A 23,044-nucleotide genomic window follows, 5' to 3' on the forward strand; every position below is an offset into this window, starting at 1 on the left:
AAATGATAACCCTTTTCAAAAAGACTAAGGCAGACCAACAAGATATGCTGTGAAGCTATTCACCAGAATGGCCCCCCAACAGCACAGAAGAGCTGTAGGAGAGGAAGAGAATTGCAAGCTATACCTCAGGCAATGACCATTCCATTATCCCACAAAATGTCCACACCAAATGAAAACAACTTATCTGTCTTAAATTCTGCTTACCTCCCCTCCAGACATGCTGAAGGTGCAGAGAAAAATGGACTGGATTCTCCACTAATTGATTGAAGCCAGTTCCCAGTCTCTGTAGGTCTATGAAAACCCATTAAGAGCTATACAGCTATGATACCCCTAAGGTAAACCTCTTTTCCCATATGAATGCTTGTTACTGGGTATATATACTTCAGCAGAGCACAGCAGCCTTAGTATCTTTACAGGCATGCAATGCCGCAGTCTATGTCATGTACGTTGATTATGCTAACCAAACTCCTTTTCCTGGAACCATTAAATCAATAAATGGTGTGAATTTCACACAAGTGAATGTTTTCACTAGTTAAATATGCTGTGGGAGGGGACATGTGGTACAGATTGCAGTTGCACCATGCTGCCATCTGCCATTTTGAGTAAGCGAATGGGTTTGGGGGGAGCATTTGCCAGGCTGGGGAGAGGGATAGATGAGTGTGCGCCCTCCATGGCATTGGCTTGTAAATGGTTGATAGAGCTTTAGCACGAGATAGAAGAAGATTGCCAAGTGGGAGCAGCCACCATTTTGAAAATGTGTATAGGGAGGAGCGAACTGAGAGTGTGGCTGAGGGAGGGAAAGAGGCAGACGGGGGTGGAGACATGGAAAGGTTCCTAGCCCACATCTGCCAAAAATAACTGCAGCTGTGCAGCAGCCAGAACGGAAGTTAGCACAGCTGTGTAGTACAAGAAGAAATTGTGAGGATAGACACTTACATGCTGAGGTATCGTCGATACATATTTATTCCAGTGACTGGCCTCAAGAGCTTGCTGCACGAACACTTCACTCCAGACGGAGAGATCTAGAGTCTCAGCATGACTCCAAGTCGCTGCTTGAGACATGGTGTAAAGGCTTCTGGAGTAATAGTGTTTCAATACTGATACAGTTGAATTGAGGAGCTCCATGCCAGTTTTGAAATGAGGGAGGGGACATCCAGTCAACTTGACATTAGAGAAGTGGCGGGCACACAGGTAAACAGACTGAGCATCAGTAAGGGAAACTCACAAAGCACTGTGGGATAGCAGTTGGAGGGCTGCCAAAATAGTGCTATGGCAGCTTTGCAGGCACACAAACAACGGACTGAACTAACTCAATTTGCATCAAAATTAGTATACTCTGAAAGGGGACTCCAGAGTTCTTAATAAAAATGTGGAGTTGGTGCACTCTAAGGAATTGTGTTGTGTATACATAGGAATTTTCATAGTAGACTAACTAAAGTTACAGCAAACAAATGCCTCCCTCCTCCTGCCCACACACCACGTACACAAGCCCAATAAATGATATACAGTATAATACATTTTCAATATGATAAAATGAAAATTGGATTGGAACAAATCTAATTTGCCAAAATGGGAATAAATGTGCTTAATTCCCCAGTTACTGCATAGCTGAAGGTTTGTCCAGAGGAATCACCGACATACAGGTTAATATGCTAGAAGACCCATACATTCCAGCTTATAGTTATTAACAAGGAAAAGAGGTTTGTCTCTTATCTATTGTGCTGAACACAGTACAAATGAAACTAAGTTTGTATGGCATAGCATGACATAAAATGAAGTAAACTGTTAAAAATGCCCATTGAAAAGGTCATAAATAAACCATTTCACTAGAAAACTCTTTTCTGAGACTAAGAAGCAAGTATTATATCTGGAAGAAACTGAAAAAAAAACATTTGAATAAATTTATTCCAAAAGAGTTACCGTTTTCTGCTTTTGCATATGTCTACACTGCAGCTGGGAACATGCCTCTGAGCCTGGGTAAATAGATATGCTCTAATTCTGCTCAAGCTAGTGCACTGAAAATAGGTATGTAGAGGTTGTAGCTGGATGGGCTAGCTGCCCTAGTATAGACTCAGGGTATTGGACAGGCTTGCACTCAGGTATCTAGACCATACCGCTGCTCATGCCACAATATCTACGCTGCTATTTCTAGAGAGTGTTAGCTTGATCATACTTGTCTTCCTGGGCTAGGGGGCACCCTGACGGCTGCAGTGTGGACATACCTTTGTGGACAGACTTGCAAAAGTGTTCAGCTCCTAATAAGGCATCTAAATGAAGTGACTATATTTTCCAAAGTTCTCAGGATGCAAGCGCTTCCATTAACCACTCTCTTGTGCAACCAGAGGAAATGCGAATTGTGCAAGGCCTGAGCAATTACTCATTTTCTGCTGAGTGGAATCAGGTAATCTCTGTGTAGATGCTCTCATAGCTACAACCTCTACATACCTATTTTTAGTGCACTAGCTTGAGCAGAATTACAGCATATCTATTTACCCAGGCTCAGAGGCATGTTCCCAGCTGCAGTGTAGACATATGCTAAAGCAGACAACGGTGACTCTTCTGGAATAAATTTATTCAAATGTTTTTTTCAGTTCTTCCAGATATAATGCTTGCTTCTTAGTCTCAGAAGACAAAGTTTTCTAGTCCTCAGGACCATGAGGCTTACTGGCGGAGCCAGTGACAAAGTCCCATACCACAGCTATTAAGACAAAGAATAATGTTCTGGCTTGCAGATGGTTCTGATGCTCATGGAGCCAGGAGCAGGGCACAAATACAGGCACATCTTCGGCTCCATTACCAATAGCAGATTCTTGCTCTGACACCACTGTCAGTCCTAGAACTGCAATCTAATTTTACCCTTCCTCCCTGCAGTCCATGGAGATGAGGCAGGCCCCCTGAGATGGACAGTTAAGAAGCTGTGTGATCTGACAGACGCACCGTGGAGCAAAGGAAAAGAGTTTGAGACCAAGTGTAGAATGTGTATTTTTGTTATACTCTATGGAAGCAATAAATCATCCAGAAGTCCATGATGTACCCAAATCATTCCTCTTTATATTAACCTGTCCCTAATAAGAGGAGATGGGAAGTAAATCCTAGGTTCAGTTTAGCCAAACTCTGTATAAAAGCAAGTTATCCTGTCTCACTACAAGTTACACTACAAATAAATCTGGTGATTGAGGGACCTCAAAAAGTCAGAGTCTGGATGCATATCCCAATTATGAAGAAACGTATAGAGCTCCTCTACCCCCAACGCAAGCCCCATATACATTTAATGGTGTGGTAAAAAAAATCAGTCTTGCGGACTTTCTTCAGGAATTAAATATCTTAGCATCTCAATAACACTGTTTGGAGAGTTTAGTTACACAGCATACCTTTGCATTTAATAAACTGATGGCACTATGCACATTCTGTATATTAAATGATATGTTCTAGATAGGTTATGAAAACATGTGCTATGAAAGGTCAAAGCAAAAATAGGAATGGAATATACTTTTCCTCCAAGAATGAAATTTACTTTTGAAATAGTCCTCTCTCTTCTCTAGCTTAAGAGTTTAGCAAAAATGCTCAACCACATTTAGAATTCTAAGCATAAACCCAATAATAAACTCTATAGAGATATAGTAGCTACATCCCTGAAATCAAAATGAAATCGGATTCTACATATGGTACTTTAATATTTACAAAATAGGAAAATATCAGACCATCTGCCCCATTTTTCCAACCTAGCCAACATTGTCCTTTACTGGCATTGCTTTATGTAAATAGGAATAGAAAAATATCCCTTTATGTAAATTAGAACAGGAAAATATTGTCTAAGTGATTAGTCTAGCAATCTGTGCTTTTGAGGTAGTCAAGCAGAGAGTCCATTACAAGGCTAGCAGAAGCTTGCTCATCACTTATTTGTAGTGTGACATTTAATTAAAACTAAAATATTGTGAAGAGACTACATAGCACAAAAAGTTTTACATCTCATCCACGTTTATTTCAGCGGAAACCACTTAGACATGTAAGGTATTAGGTAACCTGATGATGCCAATATACAGCAGCATGCATATTTTTAAGTTGTTGCTGTACATCAACAACTAATAAATTAAATTACAGGCAACAGTTTGTATCAAGACTGGTTTCAAGGTCTCTGGATGCATGAGTGAATGCTTTGTCCATCTCGTCAATTAAGCTGTTCCATGGACTCACGCCAGCAGAGAGTATGTTTATAACCGTGTTACAGAGAAACCAGAATTCAAACATTTGCTACCTGCTGGTTCTGAGAAAATACTGCTTCTTCCTATGTTTCCAAGGATATTACAGTGCAAGCCAATGAACATTTACAGTGCATTCCTGGGCATACCACTTGCAGCGGAACATGCTGTGAAAAACACTGCTACCATAACATCAACTGTTGTGGGGAAATAATGAAGGGAAGTCAAAATACGCACTCAGCCTTAGGGAGGTGTTATTGTACAGCAGTGAATAAAGTAGAATGGGAGAGGAAGCTGGATGGGATATACAATCTCTCTCCTGTACAATGCTGTCAGTAGTGACAAAGAGTTGTTACCATTTGTAATGGGGTAGCAGGATTCTGATGTTGAGCTACCTGCTTAACTGGTTTGGGAAACATCCAGGGTGACATTGATACAAGAGGAAACTAAGAGAGGGGAAGACCTGAAGGGCATTCCCTAGTCAAACTCCAGGAGAAAGCTTGAGATCAAGTTTACATTAAGTTATCGGAAGATTTTGTTTTGGTTTTAATTATACAGTCGCACCCACGGAAGAGTTTGAAGACTGACAGAAGGTCTATGTGTTCTGTTAAGTACGAGGAGAGGTTAAGCTCATCTGTGCCCCCCAATAACTATTCAGTAGTCCCTTCCATGACTACAAGATCCAGGCTAGGACTGATGGGAAACCCTAGCTATTTCAATAGGCAGCAAAGGCTGTGTTTTTAATTAGTCTGTTTGCTAAAGAGCAGGTCTCTGAGTTCAGTGGCTTGAATAAAGAATTCCTGTTCTATTCAGTACAACAGAATCCTAACTCTTCTCTATCTTAAGAGTCATGATATGGTCCAATTGCAAGATCTCAATTAAGAATAGTTCAATATCCCAAACCCACATAAGTAGGTCAGCAGAAGTAGTGCAGCTCCACCAGGCAAGAGGGGGACAGGATTTGGGGAGTTTGCCCATCAGAGAGCATATTATCAGGGGATACTTTCAGAGGGTTTTGTTGGAAATGGTGGGGGTAGATTGATGAAGGGGCAAGGTTGGTGAATCTATAACTACACAGATCCACTGGCCATTCACCCCTAAGGCCACTCCACAACCTGAAAGAAAGTTTCATTCCATCACCACCCCAAATCAACAAGTGATTGCTGAGTGCAGCAAGGACTTGCCTTCAAGTGAGGTTTCAGGAAAGATTCAACATTGGCATGTCCAAATCCTTATATCTGCCTCCATTTTCATGGTTACCTAATGATCATGCAGCATTTGAAAAATAAGAGGGGGGTAGGAAATGTACAGATTTGGACAAAATCTATTTCAGTTAGGTATGAAAAGATTTAGATCAACTATACTCCAGCTAATAATTTTAGCAAATGGCATTTTAATTCATTCTGTGTCTTACAATTTACAAAACCTTACCATGTCAGTCAATTTATTTTTTTTTACTTAATTTCTGTTGCATTAAAATAACTGTAATTTGGAAAATGTTGATTTTATAGAGACACTGGATGTAAGAATGTAATTTCTCATGAAGATTCTATAGCAGAGGTGGGCAAACTCTGGCCCGCGGGCCATATCCGGCCTGTGAGACCCTCCTGCCCGGCCCTTGAGCTCCTGGCTGGGGAGGCTAGCCCCTGGCCCCTCCCCTACTGTCCCTCCTCCCCCACAGCCATGCTGCCACGTGGGCAGCAGGGGACAAGGAGCAGGGGTGTTTGGAATCCCGGGGGGGCAGTTTGGGGCGGGGGGTCCTGGGAGGGGGCAGTCAGGGGACAAGGAGCAGGGGGGGTTGGATGGGTCGGGAGTTCTGAGCGGGGCAGTCAGGCGGCAGGATGTGGGAGGGGGAGGGGATGGGGGCCAGGCTGTTTGGGGGGCACAGCCTTCCCTACCCAGCCCTCCACACAGTTTTGCACCCCGATGTGGCCCTTGGGCCAAAGAGTTTGCCCACCTCTGTTCTATAGCATACACTCAAAGAACTAGTTATTAAAGAAATTCAAGACCACTTGAGCATAGTTGGCTTGTATATCCAGAATGAGACTCATTTAAGTCTGAGGCTGAACACTGATTGCAGTCATGTTTGTACAGTTTTGTTTTATAATAGATTTGGTCCCTATTACCCAATGAATCTTAGATCTGTTCATTTTATTAAAGAAAATCAAGCCATTACAAACATACAAACAAACAACAAACCACAAAACAATGATAAAGTTTGCTCAGCTTCTCAAAATACTGCCACTTATCTCCTGCATACAGTGTTGTATAGGTGTATGACACTATACACAGATAGTAAAGACAGAGGGTCAGATTCTGTTCTAGTTTCACCGGTGTAAATCCAGAGTAACTCAGTCGAGATCAATGGGGTTCCACTGGAATTATACAGGAATGCAGCATATGACACACCATCCCTATTCTGAAGAGTGTGCAATCTACTACAAAGATGAGACAGGACGCTGGAGGAGAGGATATCAGCAAGAGGGGTACAGAAGAATAGACAGATTAAGGTTTTGCAGTTACTTGGTAAGCATAGTATGCACCATAATTAATGGGTTTTGAGGTCATATTTGACCGCTGAGATCACTGCTTGCAACACTGTATTGTGTGTGTCATACACACCTAGAACATTGGTTGCATCTACACTTGAGTGGTGACATGCTGATTGTATACTAATGTGGTTCTGGGTGAATTAATACATTGTTGGGCAGTTAAGAGTAACCAAGTATCCTAATTGAGAAACACTGTTCAAGTTAAAAGTTGAACTGAAAAGAACCCAGAGTTAAAATTAGGAAGCTGAAGCTCCCTGGACTCAGTACAAAGGGGTAGATTCCAGTCTATATTGGCTACAACACTTATTCAATCAGAAAACCTAGTTTGTTAGATTTTGGCTATAAAATGTAACTGGCACATCAGAGAATTCATAAAAAAATATTCCCTTTCATGCTTACATCAAGACAACTGGGATGCAGGCAGAGGCAGTGATGTGCAGAGCCTTGAAAGTGAGAATAAGGAGTTTGATATGTAATCAAGGAAAGAAGCCATGGGAGGGGTAACTTAGAGGAGCAGAAAGGAAGATGAACTTGTCAGTGCTTTTTTGTACAAACGAGAGAGAAACAGGGTAGTGTAGTAAGGGGGTGTGGCCTCCTTCAGAGATTGATGGTGAGGAACCTCTGCCCACCCCTCGTGGGTGGAGCCAAGACACCCCCACCCACCCTGCTGGAAGCAGAGCGGTATGACCGGAAATATAAAAGGTGGGTCATGCAGCTTAGTTGGGCTGGATCCACTGGAGGAAACAGATGTGTCCCTCCCACTGCTGGGGCTGGAGGCTGAAGAGGACCCCTGCTTTGCTGAGGACCTACCAGAGCTGCCGGCCATCCAGAGCACTGGAGGACGACTCTGAGCCACAGGTACACTGTGAGGGGAGTGTAAGAAGTAGCTCAGGGATACCTGACAGTAGTTTGGTTGTGTTGTTACCTGAATCCCGGTCACCATGTTTCAGCTGGACCTGGTGCAGTAGGGTGGGTCTGGGTCCCCTAGATCCCTGATGCCAACCCCACCCCATGGTGGCAGCCTCCGCAACTTAGGCCAACAGGCCTGCGTTTACCTGCTATCTGCCAGAGCTAGGACATCAGACTGCCCTGAGACCCTAGACTGTCTGGTACTCTGCCCTGCCTGAGGGCCTAAGACCACACAGCTGTTGTTGCTCTGCTCTGCCTGAGGGCCTGAGCTGTTTGGTGCTCTGCCTGGCTGGAGGCCAGAGCCCTGTACTACTTGCTGCTTCACCCTGCCTAAAGGGCTAGGGCATTAGACTGCTAATCCCCTAATAAGCCCTGCCTAGAGAGGGTCCCGAGAACAAGTGGGTGTGGCCTCCCTCTGAGATTGATGGGGAGAGACAGCCACACACTCCTACAATGACGATGAGATATCTGTCAGAAGGAGCAATGTCCCCTTTAAGCAAGCATATAGGTCAAATTCCCTGATGGCATAAGTCCACTGGTCTCAACTTGGTCTTAAATATTAACTAGGCTTATATAAATGATATGTTTTTGCCTTTAGGAAACTATTACATCACAACTTTTCATCCCAGTAGGACTTGTTTCTTTTATGCTGGAGCATGAAGAAGTTAATGATAACATTTTAATAAGTATCGGGCTTCATCCCCTTCATTGTTATTTTAAGTTTCTTTCTTCTTATTGTCCCTGGCTTGTTCAATCCTTTTTCAAGCCTGTGATACTCCATGTAGCAATGGAAGAATCTTTAAGGACTCCGAGTTTAAGTTAAGTAAACAAAATTTAGATGCTTAAACTATTTTTTTAAAGTGATTGTTGTAAAAAATCAGGCCCTCCCTGAGATTTCTATTACTTCCTGGTTTTAGTATAGTTACGAACATAAAAAAAAATTTGTGGCTGATAGCTGTTGGTTTTTTGGGATATTTTGTTTCCATTCTGTATCCTGGCTTAAACTAGGAAGTGGAAAGGAATTGTTAAATGTTAACTCATATTTTTGTACATAAGGTGTTTCAAAATAACTTTGAATTTAGGGCAAATCTTCTAGTTCTCATTTTTATCTGAACCATTGACTCATTTCTAGGATTAATTCAGCAGAAACAGAATTACAAAGATGATATACAAATGACCTATCAAGGTTATAGGTTGGAGAAAAAGAGAAGATATGAACAGAGCAGTTTCTGTATCAGATCAAACAGCTAGGAAGCACATATACGTATGCTGAAGAATTCTATTTTAAAAGTTCCAGTCCAAAACAGAGCTGAATTAAAGAAAGGCCTTATGGATGCAAAATGCTAAGTAAGCCTTAATGAAAAACAGGAAGTAATTTATTTAGTTCAAAGATAAGTTAGCCACGGTTGTAGGCTTCCTATAATGCAATCAGCAAGACCCCAGCATTTCCCAACTTTGGAGAAGATTACAGTATTGTCAGCTTGTAACAGGGTGCTTAGAGAGCCAGGGGGCCTAGTGGTTGGCATGCCTTACTTCTGCCTCCCTGTTTCTCTGGTCAAAGTGCCTCCGTTTTTCAGGCAGTGGGGGTAGGGGAACCCAGACCCTCCCATTTCACTAGGTCAGCTTACCCAGGGCCCAGTGTAAACTGATCCCTGAACAGGAGGCACTCAGAGCAGGGAGTCTAAATCCACCGCCCTGGGCTATTTCCTACCAGACTCCCTTCAGTTTGGGGCATAGTCATCATCATCCCATTTGCTGGGATGGCTTGCCTCCTGTCGTGCCCTCTTGATGATCTTGGGCAGCATGCTGCTGTTGGCCTAGGCTCCTTCAGGTGGGGCAGCCATGAGTTTGGTGAAGTCAACTGGGCCACGTTCTCTGGGATGCAATCACCCAGTTACCAGAGGCTCTGAGGCAGTGGTGGGCAACTTGTGGCCCATGAGCCAAATGTGGCCCATCGGTGTAATCCGCTGGTCGGCCGCCAGACAGTTTGTTTGCATTTGCATGGCTCCCTGCAGCTCCCAGTGGCCGTGGTTTGCCATTCCCGGCCAATGGGAGCTGCAAGTGGCCATGCAAATGTAAACAAACTGTCTGGCAGCCTGCCAGCGGATTACCCTGACGAGCTGCAGGTTGCCTACCACTGCTCTCCTCCGTAGTCTCCCTTGGCTGGGCAACAGAAAATGCTTCCTGGTTGCTGCCTTAGTCAGCAGACTAGTGATCCTTCTTTTCAGGTAGGGTGGTAGCTAGCTCTTGCCTCTTTACCAGTCAACCGTGAAGTGGGCCCAGCTCTCTCTTTTTCTCCCACCTCCAGGCCTGACATTGGCTGCAGGTATAATGGAGCAGGGTGAGATGTGCCCAAAGGCTCTCCTTAACCCCTGCCATGCTGGTGGGCAATATCTCAGCTTCCTCACACAGCTATTAAGATAATAGTCACAAAGGAAGACTAACACATCATTAATATAGAATACCAAACAAAAAACAAAACGAACAAATCAGTAAAGTATTTTGCTGCATACCACCACACCTGTTTTTTATCTTCCATAATGACAATCTCTTTGGGGCAGGGATCTGTCTTCCTACATGTTTTTAAAGCACCTAACACAATTGTGGCGCTATATAAATAAAAAGTTATTAAAGGAATGAATGAACAAAGGCCGAGGAAAAAGGTCAATACTAGAATTTAATCCAAAAGCATGTTATCTGCTTCTAGCTAAAATGTGTATCAATACTTCAAAAAAAGAGGAATCACTAAAATCCTGACTTTGCCTATTTTACCCATCGTAAGTAAATAGACACCTTGCATAATCATTAGTCAAAATTTTGTTGAGTAAAGGTCTAATTAACATGAGGTAGGGTGGCACGGTTGACCCAAAAAATCTGAGACTTAAAAAAAAGTAATTGGTTCTCTTCCTCTTAGATAAAGGCCCATCTAATTGCTTTTTCTATTGTCCAATTTCACTCCTACTAATTAAATATTTTTAAAAATCAGTTGAAAAAACACCCCCATCTTGCCAACACTATGCCATTTCATTCAGTACTTTCAGAGGGGCTTCATTGGAAATAAGTTATTCCACTGCACATTGAAAAGGGGCTTGATAGACTCCATGGGGCCTTCTTCTACTGAGAGCTGGATAGGTTTAGCTTTCTTGCTACGTAATGGAAACAGAATTGATGGCATATCCAACTAAGCTATCCTGTAAGAAATTCAGAGCACATTTCATCTTAAATTGGAGTGTGGCTTTCTCCATTATTATTATTTTTTTTTACTCAGCATTGTGTTAATTAATGATATTTTCAGAATCTTCTCTTATACTTCTGTCAAATGCATGTAGCATTATATAATAATTATCTGAATTTTTCAAAGTTTAAAAAAAGTTCTTTGACAAGTCTAATGTCCCATGAAGTGATGTAGCACCATATCCCCCAGTACTGTATCCATGAATGAAGTTTCAATTGGGCTAATGATAATTTATGTTACCCATACAAGTGTGTAAGTGGCTTGATCATCTGCCTGCAATTTGGTTTGTGCAAATATCTACAAGTCCCATAAACTGCACCTGCAGTCTCAATAAACAAATTTAAACTCTATGGAGGTTGGTTAGTTTTTAACTGCATGTTGGCAGGACTACCGGCTCATTATGAGTTGCTTCTCTAGAGTGTTAAAGTACTGAGAGATGTTTGCTACATTTTTAATTGCTTGACATCAAGTTTCAGGATTAATTAAAGAGTACAGCATAAATTTCCACTTCATCATTTTATCATTAACAGCATTTGCTTTGGATTTATCAGCAAGAAATAGAGTCCTGATATAAAGAGAGATTTTCACTTGATCGGTAAAGATTATTAGTTCATTATACCTGGTGCCTTGTGGAAGAGCGCATGATTTGTAGGTAAACATGGGAGTTTGTGTGTCATAGCATCTACAACTTCTACATCTGTTAAAATAAGCTAGTTTTCCCTGATGGAAGAGCTAGAACTCACACAAAGTTCATTTTGCCCCATGGGACATTACAGATGGCTCATGTTGGTGAAAAGGTTGATGTGAGAGACTCATTCTGATGTAGTCTGTACAATAACAACTATGAATTCTGAAACGTAGTCTGATCAATCTAACAATATTGTACTGAATATTGTTACCTACACTCTGGGAGGCATACAGTAAAATCGAAATAGCTTAGCCACTGTTGTGTTGGAGCGGAGACAATATTCAATTTTAATACATCATATTCCTTGAACAAGGTTTTTTTATTATTATTATGGCTTCTCAATTGTACAAATATATATCAGGCAGGGAAAATGCTATAGTTCAATATAAAGAGTAACTCACTAAAACTATTTTTAGTGGCAAGACCTTTTTTTAAAAAAAAGGATGTCTAAACCTAGGTTCTATTTAGGCACTTCTCTAGGTCACCTGATTTTCAGAGACACTGAGCATCCAGCAGCAGCCATTAACTTTAATGGTTGCAGCTGGAAGCTCAGTACTTCATAACACCTCTGATAACCTGGCCACTGATTTAAAAGCCTAAGTATGTATTTAGAAGCTTACATTTAGGTACTTGTTAAAAAACACCTTCAACCAATATTTCAATCTTATCTACTGTAGCATCATTCAGTCAAAGCAGCTGAAAACAACTTACAAAACAAGAAAAGCCAGGTCAGAGAGGTCTGATATGACCTTTGATTTAACCAGCTTAATTGATTTGGGAAAGCCTGTGTGGGATGACAAAGATTTTCAACAGATGGAGTGTAATAAATTGTAGAGGACTTCATCCATTTCTAGCTACAGAAAGGACCCTTTTAAGGCAGCTATTTAAACTACATGTAGATTATACTGAAGGCATTTTAGTTGGAAGTATAAAACACCATAAAATATATAAATAGAAAGCATGTGAGGTTTAAAATAAAATAAACTACTTAGTAAGATCTCATTGAATTTATTAACTGTGGAGAAATATGATGCGGAAATCTTAATCTTAGATTTAATGTTAAAAATTGACTTTGCAAACACTGCAGACAATGTGGATTAACCACCAGATAGCACAGGATTATAACACATTTGAGCAGATGAAATAATTGAATAGTCAGGTGAACACTACACTGGAAAAACATACAAGTCTCTCAGCCTATAAATGTTCCTGTGAGCAAGAGCAGGGGAAAGGAATAGAGTCTTAAAATGTTGTGATATTCAACAGAACCATACTCCAAAAAAATTCACATGATGGAGGCAATGAATAAGGCCCTGATCCCACAGGTTATTCCATGTCCATGCAAAAAGCCTTATTGAAATGAGAGGTGTGCCCATACTGAAAAATGCACAGGATCAGGATCTAATTTACTGTCATCAAAATGTATTGTAAGAAGATGACAGAACAAGCCCAAACTGTTTACTCTAAGGATTTAAAATAATTTGCAGAACTTCAGGAAGGGCTATGAGACAAATTGAAAGATTGACTATAACCTGTGGAATATTGAGTATTCATTTATGGATGATATCACCCAAAGAAAAATATTAATGCAAAATAAAACTGGGCCCACTACAGAGCGTTAGGAGACTTCACAGTTTACAGTCCCTTGGCATTCAAGGAAAATAAAATAAAAATGTAAACTATGGGCCTGATTCAATGCCAATTACAGTAAATGGAAATAATTCCATTGGACCAAGTTCAATATCAATTTACAATTATATTATTTCCAGCAGCCTAAGACACACTGAAAGATGTTCAATCAATTCAACTGTTCAGGCCCTGCACAACCCCAGTATATACAATTTTGCTGAAAAAATAATTCAGCCATTTAAGTGTGGATAAGCAAAAATAAATTAGATTTAAGAGCATAGTAGGCTTCAAAGCTAGACGATTATCTAGAATAAATATCTGAAACAGCTAGGAATCCACTTCAAGGCAAAACAAAACAAAAAAGTTGGAAATGAATTATCTACAGCATACCAAACTACAAGGAGATTTCACACCCTGTAGACATTCTCTGAACTTCCTTAGTTTCCAAATGAGCTTTAAAAGTTTTATTTGACAGTAAAACATACAAAGAAGATATCAGGAATATCTTTTGATATAGTCCTAATTTGATGAAAAATGTGTTTTCATTTATTTTTTACAATTAAGTTTAATAGCTGGAGTATATTATATGAACTCCGCTTGGTGCTTTCTCTCCAAAGTTAAATGGAATTAAATTTAAGAGTGACAGATCCCAGTAAATTTGACCCTGGGACAAATTCAACGCTGACTAAAATGAACAAGCAAATCTCCAAAGTCAGTAGAAGGAAGTCCCTTTACTCCAGGGATGAATCTGGCCCAGTCTCTAGGATGATCAAAGTAAATGATGAACAATGATATTCGTAATTAACTATAAATTGTTTACCACTCATAACATAGTCACATGAATCAAAGTATGACCGAATAAACCAGGAAAGAATGATAAGGGAGACTGAAGAAAAGAGTCAGAACAGCCTCCACCTCCCCATTTTTATGCCTGCCAATACCGACACTGGAGGAAGCACCACTTCCACATCAGCATCGTTCCAGGAACAACTTGTTTCATACATTACCATCAACCATCACCAGTATAGGTTAGATCCTAAAGACAATTGAGATAATTGCATAGTGACAAACACAATAACAGTACTTATAAATGGCGCCAAAACCAAATACTTCGAAGTCTGTCCATTGTTACAGGCACTGAAGGCGAGGGAGATGGAAACGATACCACATGATAGAATGTTGGGTTATATTTTAAAGTATTTTAAGGATTTCTGAGCATGAACAAAACAAACTATTAAAATGTTAGCATTTGTATGATTTAGGGTTAAATTGGGATTGTCGGCACAAGCATGAGCAAGGGATAATGCATAATCTGCGCCACCTGTGAGCTATTGTGACACTTTTATGACACACAATTCCTCCTCTGCTTCCTTTCTCCTGAAGGATAGCAATTAATTGTTGACCACAAAATGGCAGAAAGCGGAGGGGAAGAAAAAGTGAAAACTCCATCCATTTCTGCCCATCCCCACCAATTTCTTCGTTATTTTCCAGGAGACCTTGGAAACCCAGAAGGAAAAATGCTTGGGGGCCAGAAAAGTGCCTTTTCTTCATCCCATTAAATGTAGTTCGGGTTCAGCTGAAATACAATTTTGAAAAATCACTTTTTCATTTGTCACTTGTGTAATCAGGAAAAGTTTGTGCACATACCACAATAATTCATCGACTCAAGAGTCCAAAAGGGACCATTGTGATCATCCAGCCTGACCTCCTATGAAGCACAGACCATAGAACTTCTCAAAAATAATTCTTAGAACATCTCTTTTTGAAAAGCATCCAATCTTGATTTAAAGATTGTCTGTATGGAGAGTACACCACAACCCTTGGTAAATTGTTCCAATGGTTATATTACCCTCACTGCTAAAAATGTATACCTTATTTCCAAAGAATTTGCCTGGTTTAAAACTTCCAGCCATTGGATCATGTTATACCTTTCTCAGCTAGATTGAAGAGCCCACTTTTGAATATTAGTTCTCCATGTAGGTACTTATACACTGAAATTAAGTCACCCATTTTCTCCTTGTTAAGCTAAATAGACTGAGCTCCTGGAGTTTATCACTATAAGACAGATTTTCTAATGCTTTAATAATTCTTGTGGCTCTTCTCTGAACCCTCTCCAATTTATCAAAATTCTTCTTTAAGTGTGGACACAAGTACTGGACACAGTATTTCAGTAGCGATCACACCAGTGCCAATCAGAGAAATTAAAAAACCTGTGTGCTCCTACCTGAGATTCCCGTTTATGCATCCCAAGATTGCATTAGCCCTTTTGGCCACAACATGCACTGGGAGCTTATGATCGGACATCTTTTTTTAGTCAGTGTTTTCTAAAATAAAGTTCCCCAACCTCTAAGCATGGCCTACAACCTTTGTTCCTAGATGTATACATTTTACACTTAGCCATATTAAAACTCAAATTATTTTCTTGTGCTTAGTTTACCAAGCGATCCAGGTCGCTCTTTGTCAGTGACTTGTCCTCTTCATTATTTATCACCCCCCACGAGTTTTATGTAAGCTGAAAACTTTATCAGAGATGATTTTATGTATTTGTCCAGGTCATCATAGAATATCAGGGTTGGAAGGGATCTCAGGAGGTCATTTAGACCAACCCCCTGCTCAAAGCAGGACCAATCCCCAATTTTTGCCCCAGATCCCTAAATGGCCCCCTCAAGGATTGAACTCACAACCCTGGGTTTAGCAGGCCAATGCTCAAACCGCCAAGCTATCCCTTCCGCATCCCCTCCCTCCACCAATTCCTGCAGCACTGCATTAGAAACACTTCTGCTCAGTGATGATTCCCCATTTACAATTACATTGGAGACTATCAGTTAGCCAGTTTTTAATCAATTTATGGTGTGTTGTGTTAATTTTATATCATTTAGGTTTTTTGGTTTTCATCAAAATTTCATGCACTACCAAGTGAAATGCCTTCCAAAAGTCTAAGTATATTACATCAGTAACTGAACATGAATATTGTAAGCCAAGGCTGAAAGCATACAGTCTCCAAAGCAGCAGCAGACAACATTACACTGGGAACCCTAGTAGTAGAGAGCTTCTGTGGGAAGTTGGGGAGAGAGAAAGCCAGGTCAAGATCCTGCCCCTTGCCTACAACCTTCTTCCAAACTCAGCATATGGACCAAGTGACCCATCCCCTTGTTTAGGGGGCACATTGGGAAGGAGCTCCTTTCAAGAGCTTGATTTTTAAACCTAGTTGTTTGCATAAAATAGTTATTGTATAGTACAAAAAAATCTCACATAGCTGATGCAGTTTCACAGATATGGTAGGAGGGAAGGAGAAAGAGAGAATGGAATAGATCCCACTTATGATTAATTTCCTAAACATATATAGGAAATTAGACCTTTTTATTAGCTTAAAGTGAAGCACATATAACCCATAATTATCATAAATGCGAATAAAAAAAATCATTCCTTGTTGTAGAGGACCAGGTGGTTAAGAGAAGGCAATCTGCACTTCAATAATGTTTTGTGTAATATAATTAGCTTTCTTACATATCAAGGAGAAGACACTTCAGCTTTTATACAAAGGATACTGAAGTATGGTTATTAGTGCAACCTGTGGTAGTAGAATAGGTTCTCTTGACATAATTGTGAAGAAAGGACTACCACATATTTATCTTGTAAACAGAGAGAAAAAAGAGACAGAGATTGTCTATTCTTTATAGACTCCGTAACCTGTATTTCTCATCTTTTTCACCAGTGTGGTGCATAGTACTCCTTTCCAACTATCTATTTCCTATGTTTATATTTTTAAGTAACCTATTTTAAATCCTATTGTAAGTGACATTCGGAAGACAAAATGTGGTTGCATAAAGGAAGTGGCCTTCTAATAAAGAGAGCAGAATTGTAGACAGTGGATCAGATCACATCCTCTGTTGGTGAAAATCACGATAGCTCCATTTACTTCAAAATAAACTGTATCTTCATAACACAAGGTGTTACACTAAGTAATTGCCTACCACTATCACAGCATACAATTACCACAAGCAAGTAAATCTGGCCTGGGCAATTTTTTTTAATTAGTTTTTTGCATGTAATAGTTATTGTATAGTACATAACTTCTCACATAGCTGATGCATTTTCACAGATGGGTGGGGGTGGGGCAGCAAGAAAAAAAATGCAGTTTCAGTGACATTGACAAGCTTTGTGAATTCATGTTGATTGGGTCGGGGGGGAGGAATCCAAAAAATAGAAATGTTTTGTTTCAAAATAAATTTTGTTATTCTTGGTTCAAACTTTTTTATGACAAGATGTACTTTAATTTCATTTAAAAAAAACCAAACATTTTAAAAAGATCAAAATTGAAATGAAATATTTTCATTGAACCAAAGTGATTTTTTTTTCCAAATATCACATGTCAAAAATTTCATTTCAGTCTGCCCCAAAACTTTTTTTACTTTTGGAAACTGACAAACAAAAAGGTGTGTTATTTACCTAACAAGCAAAAAAGACCTCACTATTCATCCCTCTTGAAAATATAGTGATCTCTATAAGATGCACTAGAGCAGGAATCGACAATGTTTGGCATGCGGCCTGCCAGGATAAGCCCCCTGGCGGGCTGGGCCAGTTTGTTTACCAGCCACGTCCAAAGGTTCAGCCGATCGCGGCTCCCACTGGCCACGGTTCACCGCTCCAGGGCAATGGGGGCTGTGGGAAGCGGCGGCCAGCACATCCCTCAGCCTGCGCTGCTTCCCGCAGCCCCCATTGGCCCAGAGCAGCAAACCGCGGGCAGTGGGAGCCGCGATCGGCCAAACCTTTGGCCGCGGCACGTAAACAAATGCGTGCCAAATGTTGCCGATCCCTGCACTAGATGCATAAATCACCACCACGACCACAATAACCCTAACACATTGCCAGTCTACTGAATTACTTCTTGAACCCATATCTGGTGATTGGCCAAGCCTGCACAACTGAATGGGGATTATTTGAACTCAACCTCTGAGTCCCCCTAAAACATCAGTCATAAAGAAGCAGCTTTGCATATGGAGTAATTTATTTTTCTTCCCCAAATATAGCCCATGCCAAACTGACCTGCTTTAAAAATGTAGAGAAAAGAAGCAAGGGACATGAAAGGTTTCTACCAGCAAAGGAATAGGTCAGCTCTCTATTTGGCTGGCTCCTTTTTAAGCCAGTTTAGTAGAGTTCCTTGAACCAATCCAGAGTGCACAGGGTTATATTAAAGCATGGCATTGTAGGTCCAAGCTCCTTGAGTCTCAGCCTGAAATCAGAATCTCAGTTTTCATTGGGAGAGCAAAAAAACTTGCCATCCCTCTCTGACACTCGGAATATTTTGAAAAAGGTGACCCAGGTGTAACTGATGTCTGCATGAGTCTGCAGAGTGATGGAAACCATATTTGCAAGAGATGTGAACTGCCCCATTCATCTTAATTTTGAAGCCTGCCGCTCCCCCCACCCCTTAAAATGGCATTGTGCCACAGAGCACAGGAATGTACATTAGGGTTGCCAACTTTCTAACTGCACAAAACCGAACACACTTGCCCCGCCCCTTCCCGCAGCCCCTGCACCCTGTTTACTCCCTCCCCCTCCCTCCATCGCTCGCTCTCCCCCACCCTCACTTGCTTTCAATGGGCTGGGGCAGCGGGTTGGAGTGGGGGACTGGGGAGGGCTCGGGCTGGAGCCAGAAATGAGGAGTTCAGGATGCGGGAGGGGGCTCAGGGCTGGGACAGGGATTGGGGTGCGGGAGGAGGTGAGGGCTCTGGCTGGGGGTGCAGGCTCTGGGGTGGGCTGGGAATGAGGGGTGGGGAGTGCAGGATGGGGGCTCAAGGCTGGGGTATGGGTTTGGGACACAGGAGGAGGTGTGGGCTCTGGAAGGAAGTTAGGGTGCAGCAGGGGGCTCTGACCTGGGGCACGGGAGGGGACTTGGGGTGCAGACTCTGGCTGAGCGGAGCTTACCTCCCGGAAGTGGCTGGCATATCTGCTCCTAGGCGGCGAGGCCAGAGGGCTCTGCGCGCTGCCCCCTCCCTGAGTGCTGGCTTCGCAGCTCCCATTGGCTGCAGTTCCTGGCATGGACTAGGCGCCGGACATGCCAGGTGCCTCTGGGAACCACGCGGAGCCAGGGCAGGCAGGGAGCCTGCCTTAGCTCCACTGCACCACTGACTGGACTTTTAACGGCATGGGTCCCTTGTCAACTGGGCTTTGCGGTCGAAAACCAGACACCTGGCAACCCTAATGTACATAGGGAACCCTGGTTTCTATTCTTAGTGCCAGTAGGCCTCTGGATCGTCTTCATCTGGTGTTGAAAGCCCCCAGTGGCTTTCTCTATCTTCATCTGTCCAATGTCAGCACTCAGAGGCACAAACCCTATAGGTAACTGATTTGCACAAATGAGGATGGATCTTGGTGCCTACTTTTCTGTGTAGAAATTGTTTTCTGCTCAAGAGGAAAGGACGGCCTCCTAATTATCTACATCCTGCCACCTTCCCCCTGGCGCCTCACATAAGGGTGATTACCCAGAGGGAGAGTAGGACATCTCCTTTTTGTTTCATTAAGTGTTTCAGACCACTTTTAGGCAATTTGTTAGATACATTATTAATCACCTAATCACCAGGTACCCTATTGTGTGTTTTTTGAAAACATAGTAATTGCTTGGACAAACCATCCTAAATTTAGCTGCAAAAATGTTTTCTGCAGTTACAACTTCACCCATTAACATCTACTTTGCTTTGAACAGTTTTCTTCCTTCTCCCTCATGTCCAGGTATACACATCTCAAACAATAGTTGTTTCCCCTATAGAGTATTCCATGCCTTTCTCAATCCTGGATGTTTGCAAAATGTACACTCAGACATTAAAATCCAACAACAGTCACCAAGTTATTACCATTGTTTTCCCACTTTTGCTAATATATCCATGACTTGATAATATTTTACAACATGCATATGTGGAAATTACCTTGATAACCTAATAAAAAACATCTCTGGAATAAATTAAACTCTAACAGCAATAAAGTGCTGACCCTGAGACAACTGAAGTGTGAGCTTTCCCATTAACTTCAACAGGTGCAGCATCAGACACTAAATAAATTTATTCTGGAGAATTTCTTTTAGAAATAGAGACGTTTGAGGCATATGATGCAACTTCCATAAAGAGATTAATTTTCTCTCTTTAATATAGACGTTGGTAACTATCTGTTTCTCTAAAGTAAATTCAAAGTTATAATCCAAACAAAGTGTTAACAAATACAGGAATGTGTTTACTTAATAAGCAATTACCTTGTTATATTTATGTGCATGTAATACTCTTCCATAATATATAAATATGATTCAAATAATTATTACATTATTTCTGAGCTGTACAGTTCTAGAATTATTGCCTTCTATGCTTTCTTTAATGTTTCCATACTTATAATGTGTAAATAATTTAAAATGCAATGAGTCTGGAATTCCTACAGTGAGTCTGGAAATTCTGCGTTAAAAAAAAAAGACTTTTTTAAAAAGTTAGTTTTAGTGCAACTGAAAGGTGCCAGATTGAGAGCACCTGACTCTTACTACATAAAAGAAAATACAAATTCAAGACCCCTGCCATTCCAAAAAAAGTAATATTTTAAAATACTCTTCCATCACAACAACCAGCTCGTCATAGTCAAAACTGACAACTTTTGTGACAGCCCTAACAGAGAGGTCAAGGACTCAATGAATATGGAAACTGATCTAATGCTAGTCAACTCAAAAGAGGCTTGAGACATGCAGAGGGGGAAGTGTGAGGAACTTGTACTCCTACCTCAAACGTTGCACATGTTTTGTGGATAAGCAGAGAACTTCAGTAACCAGGACTGCCAATCCAACACTTGAAAAGATATGATTCTCTTCAACACTAATCCTGAAAGGTGTGGCGTGTTCTCAATGGCTTAGGGAGAATAAAGCAGCCATAGGACTATTCTTTTCTTTTCTTTTTTCTTTTTTTTTTTTTTTGGGGGGGGGGGGAAGGAACATTCATAGGAATCACTGTGTTAAAAAAAAAGTTAAGAATACAAGATCAGCTCTCAAACGAAGAGCTGGGAGAACTATTCATAAACTACCAATGTATTCTATAGATTTGTTCAATTTGTTTGTTCTAACTGTATTCTTTATTTTTAATTGTTCCATAAACAATCTGTGACCTTGATCATAAGCAAACACTTATGCAGATGAGTAACTTTATGTGCAAATAATTCTATTTTGCATAATACTACGCATGTGCATACATAGTTGCAGGATCAGACAGCATGTATGCTAATACAGTCCACCTTTTGCGTTGTTTGTGATCTATGTTCTTTTCTTTACTATCATTGTGGCATTGGGTCACCTCAGTCACATGGTAATGTTTTTGTTTATTGATTGAATGCATGTAAATGTAGCAAAGAGGGAGAAGAAACTATCAAGTCACTGGACATTTGATTCTCAAAAGGAAAAGGATAGAAATAATGGCATTAGAAGGAGTGACTGGATTTGAGAACTTTCAGGATGTTTAAAAGTTTTTCCTCTTCAAGCCACTGGAGTTAGGCCTTGACCAAGAAATTACAGCTAAAAATATTTGGTGATCTTATTGGCTGGAATCAGGTTTAATCATACATTTATGCAACAGAAAACTGACTCTTTAACAAAAATTATAAATAGCATGTTCTGATTTATTTTAAAGTCTCTTTAACAGTATAATAGTTCTTCCCTGATGATGTTTAGAAGGGTGTTTGGGAAAGACTCCAGAGTAGCATCACTTCATCTACAAACTTAATTTAAAAAAATACACAGAAAACTTATGTTTGATGGAGAAAAAAATATTTTTAATTGCATTGCATTCATAATAAATAAATGCAGATAGTTTAGCAGGTAGCTCTGGGAAATATGCTTAAATAAACTCATAGGAAAACCTTACCAAGCCTAGCATTCTAAAGAACCTTATGTATTTCTATCTGTTAAAATCTATCCCTTAAGTCACTTCCTAATACAGATCAAAGACCCACACAATAATTTAAACTGGAAAATAATATTATGAGTGAGATTTCACGAGTCCAGATACACTCTTTAAAAACAAAAAAGATTCACAGTACACTTGACATTCTACATCATCGGGGTCTTTTAAACTAAGTATTAACAGCAATCTTGCCTTTTCTCCCTTTTGCAGCAGATGCTTCTCGCTTCTATGTATAAGACAAACTGATGCATGCAATTTTTGGTACACAGAAGGTCACTAAAAGGAACGGAGTAGCTAGAATAACAAGTGTATCTTGTTTCCCAGAACTATTATTGTTTGGAACTTAAACATCAGAATACCCTTTTTTTTTTGGTAAACTAATAAAGTCAAGGATCTTATTTGTATGTTTGTTTTTTGCCTCACCCACCTCCCCGTCTCCCCCACAATATTATCATGCACTAAAACATATGGGACCAGATCCTCTGCTGATGTGAATGGACATAAATCATTTACACTTGGTGAGGATCTAGCTCATGAGGTAAATAGTAATTTTGTAAGTTAATGAAATAAAGATCGGATTTTGTCAATGTAGCATGTTTTACAGCCACAAAATAAGTCATTGCACATTGTTCAGTTGAAAACTTTAACATAATACTTCAGATATTTTGAGTAGTGTAAAATATTTCTATCATACAAAAAGCTCACTCCTTATTTCCTTTGCAGGAACCTGTCCTGTGAATTAGCAAACCAGTTCTTCCCAATGCAATATTGCCTCTAAAGAGCTGTAGAATCATCTAGGAAAAACCAGAACTGTCTATATGAATCCCACAAACATTCTCTATTTGTGAGAATGCACCTCTTAAGGTTTAGCATCCACTTCAGCATGTTTTAAGACAACATACTGCTAG

General features: G+C 40.5%; 1 protein-coding gene across 1 annotated transcript in view; it reads right to left on the bottom strand.

Annotated features, from left to right (window-relative positions):
- The window catches only part of NCAM2 (neural cell adhesion molecule 2), a 525,587-nt gene that overhangs the window by 244,745 nt on the left and 257,798 nt on the right, over nucleotides 1–23,044 (bottom strand). The window lies entirely within an intron of this gene.

The sequence above is a fragment of the Natator depressus genome, chromosome 1 (genome assembly GCF_965152275.1).
Source record: "Natator depressus isolate rNatDep1 chromosome 1, rNatDep2.hap1, whole genome shotgun sequence".
Classification (NCBI taxonomy): Eukaryota; Metazoa; Chordata; order Testudines; family Cheloniidae; genus Natator; species Natator depressus.